Source organism: Mus pahari, chromosome 6 (assembly GCF_900095145.1).
Source record: "Mus pahari chromosome 6, PAHARI_EIJ_v1.1, whole genome shotgun sequence".
NCBI classification, from domain to species: domain Eukaryota; kingdom Metazoa; phylum Chordata; class Mammalia; order Rodentia; family Muridae; genus Mus; species Mus pahari.
The window spans coordinates 95817237-95820950 of record NC_034595.1 but is presented as its reverse complement, the minus strand read 5'-3'; the positions used below and the strand labels follow the sequence as shown (position 1 = coordinate 95820950).

The window sequence follows — 3714 nt, the reverse complement described above, 5'->3', positions numbered from 1 at the left end:
CTGGATTTGGTGACTGAATATGGGATGGATCCCTAGGTGAGGCACTCCCTGGATGGCCTTTCCTTCAGTCTCTGCTCCACCCTTTGTCTCCATATTTCCTCCTGTGAGTATTTTGTTCCCCCTTCTAAGAAGGACTGAAATATCCACACTTTGGTTTTCCCTCGTCTTGAGCTTTATATGGTCTGTGAATTGAATCTTGTGTACTATTGGGCTAATATCCACTTATCAGTGAGTGTATACCATGTGACTTCTGTATCTGAGTTACCTCGCTCAGGATGATGTTTTCAAGTTCCATCCATTTGCCTGCAAATTTCATGAAGTCATTGTTTTTAATAGCTGAGTAGTATTCCATTGTATAAATGTACCACATTTTTTGTATCCATTCCTCTGTTGAGGGACATCTGGGTTGTTTCCAGCTTTTGGTTATTATAACTATGGCTGCTATGAATATAGTGGAGCATGTGTCATTATTACATGTTGGAGCATCTTCTGGGTATATGCCCAGGAGAGGTATAGCTGGGTCCTCAGGTTGTACTGTGTCCGATTTTCTGAGGAATCACTAGACTGATTTTCAGAGTGGTTGTACCAGTTTGCAATCCCACCAACAACAGAGGAGTGTTCCTCTTTATCCATATCCTCTCCAGTATCTGCTGTCTCCTGAGTTTTTGATCTTAGCCATTCTGACTGGTGTGAGGTGGAAATTCAGGGTTGTTTATTTGCATTTCCCTGATGACATTTCTTTACATGCTTCTTGGCCATTTGAGTTTCCTCAGTTGAGAATTCTCTGTTTAGCTCTGCTTCCCATTTTTAATGGGGTTATTTGGTTCTCTGGAGTCTAACTTGTTGAGTTCTTTGTATATATTGGATATTAGCCCTCTATCAGATGTAGGATTGATAAAGATCTTTTCCCAATCTGTTAGTTGTTGTTTTGTCCTAGTGACAGTGTCCTTTGCCTTACAGAAGCTTTGCAGTTTTATGGGGTCCCATTTGTTAATTCTTGATCTTAGATCATAAGCCATTAGTGTTCTGTTCAGGATCTTTTCCCCTGTGCACATGTATTTGAGGCTTTCTGCCACTTTTTCTCCTATTAGATTCAGTGTATCTGGTTTTATGTGGAGGCCCTCAATCCACTTAGACTTGAGCTTTATACAGGAAGATAAGAATAGATCAATTTGCATTCTTCTACATGATAACTGACAGTTGAACTAGCACTGTTTGTTGAAAATGGTGTCTTTTTTCCACTGAATGGTTTTAGCTTCTTTGTCAAAGATCAAGTGACCATAGGTGTGTGGGTTCATTTCTGGGTCTTCATTTCTATTCCATTGATCTATGTACCTGTAACTGTATCAGTACCATGCAGTTTTTATCATTATTGCTCTGTAATACAGCTTGAGGTCAGGGATTGTGATTCCCTCAGAAGTTATTTTATTGTTGACAGTACTTTGCACTCTCATGGGTTTTGTTTTTAATTACAAATGAATTTGAGAATTACTCTTTCTAACTCTAAGAAGAATTTATTGGAATTTTGATGGGGATTGCATTGAATCTGTAGATGGCTTTTGGCAAGATGGCCACTTTTGCTATAGTAATCCTGCTAATACACAAGCATGGGAAATCTTCCTATCTTCTGAGGTCTTCTTTTATTTCTTTCTTCAGAGACTTGAAGTTCTTGTCATACAGATCTTTCACTTGTTTGGTTAGAGTCACACCAAGATTCTTTATATTGTTTGTGACTATTATGAAGGGTGTCATTTCCCTAATTTCTTTCTCCTTCCATTTATCCTTTGACTATAGGAAGGCTTCTGATTTTTTTGAATTAATTTTATATCAAGTCACTTTGCCGAAGCTGTTTATCAGCGGTAGGAGTTCTCTGGTGGAATTTTTGGGGTCACATAAGTATGCAATCATATCATCTGAAAATAGTAGGTGGGAATTGAGAATCCTGGCTTCCCTGATTCTCAAGGTTCCTCAAGTTCATGTAGGGAAATTGAGGGTTGTCATTTTCACTTGTTAGGATCACTGTGAGGATTGAATCAGGTTTGGTCCCCTTTGTCTCCTGTGTCCTAGTCGTAAAGAGGCATGTTGTGTTTTGTTGGGAGTGACCTTGTTTGAACATTAACTGCCTTAAGTTCTTTAGTGGGAAAGAACTAGCCCAGCTGAGTACAAATAGACATATATCCTGAAGTCAGAGGAGAATAAATAGCTATAAATCTTGTGGACAGGTGCCTAATAACACATTCTGTTCTAGTCTTCCTGCCAAACTGTTTACCCAGTCAATATCCTGTTCCTGGGAACAGGTGCATTACCCAGAGACAAAGCGACCTCCCTCTAGCCCCTTCCTGCTCCTATGAGTATATAACCTGTGTGGGAAAAATAAAAATCTGTCAACATGAACAGGACCTCTTGTCTTGCTGTCCATTCTTTGTATTTCTTGTCCCCCATTCTCTTCCAGGTTCCCCTCAAGTCCCTGTTCAACTGTCCTGTGGGTCAGGGCAAACTGGCATCCAGAATGTGGGGCTTCCCAGGAATTGCTGCAGAAGAGAATGCTGCTCATTATCAGAGGGTAGGCCTACCCACTCATTTCAGGAAGCGCCAGAGAGCAGCTTCAGTTCGGCATGACGCCATGGTCCAACCCACTGTGAGATAGTCTGGGAGAGAGAGCATAATGCGACGCAGATATCAGGAGAAATATGGTAAGACATGGGACAAGCATTCTCTAAGCAGTCACTTTTTGTGACAGGGCTCAAGGAGTCACTCAAAAGCGGAGGAACTAGAGTTAAGAAAAAGGATTTGAAGGAATTTTTAGATTTTGTGGGAGAGATTTGCCCATGGTTTCCCCAAGAGAGAACGATTGATGTAAAGAGGTGGTGTAGAGTTAGTGATTGTTTCAGAGATTATTATGAAGCATTTGGACCTATAAAAATAGCTGTTAAGGCCTTTAGCTACTGGTCTCTTATTAATGATATTCTTAGAACAACCCCTGAATGGCCAGATCTCCTATGTCTGGTGTCTGAGGGAGAGTGGTCTCTTAAAGAATCCCTCTCTGATCCTCCTTGTGCTAACCTAGCAACTCATACACTGCCTCTGTCCCCCTTAAGAGATAAACCTTTGTCTGCTCTGCTTTCTGTGGTTGATGGCATCGCAGATCTCCCCCCTTTACCAACTGGTATGCATCTTTCTTTGCCCCCACCTAGGGAAGAAATTAAGATGGCAAGCCTTTATCCTTCCCTTATTGATCTTGATAACAAACTGCTGCCCACTGATGAAGTGACTCTCGAGGGGGAGGCAGCTCAATATTTGCAGTCTACCCCAAACAGCCACAATCGCCCTAGCTTCGCTCCCCCACCCCCCACCCCAGAGGCGCTGCTGCACTCCCATCTTTCTTTCAGCCACCACCCTATGGGACTTTAGATCAGTCTTTGATCCAACTGCCCTGTCCAGTGCCCACCGTCAGTTAACTGCTGATGTAGTGTTCCTGTGCCATATGGTAGAGACCCACAAGGAACAAGTGAAACTGCTTAGGGCTCTCCAGTCATTAGAGGCTGACTATTGATGCTGGTTAGCTGGAGCTAAGGAATTAGTGGTGATTAAGAAGAGATCAGCATCATTGAAGTGACATCTCCTGGGAAGTGTTTTCTGAGAGCACAGAGGCTGTGTTCCAGGGATAGACAAGGTTGTACCTTGTGCTGTGGCTGGACTTGGTAATGTGTAAGA

General features: G+C 42.2%; 1 pseudogene; it reads left to right on the top strand.

The window, feature by feature from the left end:
* The first annotated feature begins 1567 nt into the window (after window positions 1-1567).
* Window positions 1568-3714, top strand: part of LOC110323879 — a 5598-nt pseudogene continuing 3451 nt past the window's right edge.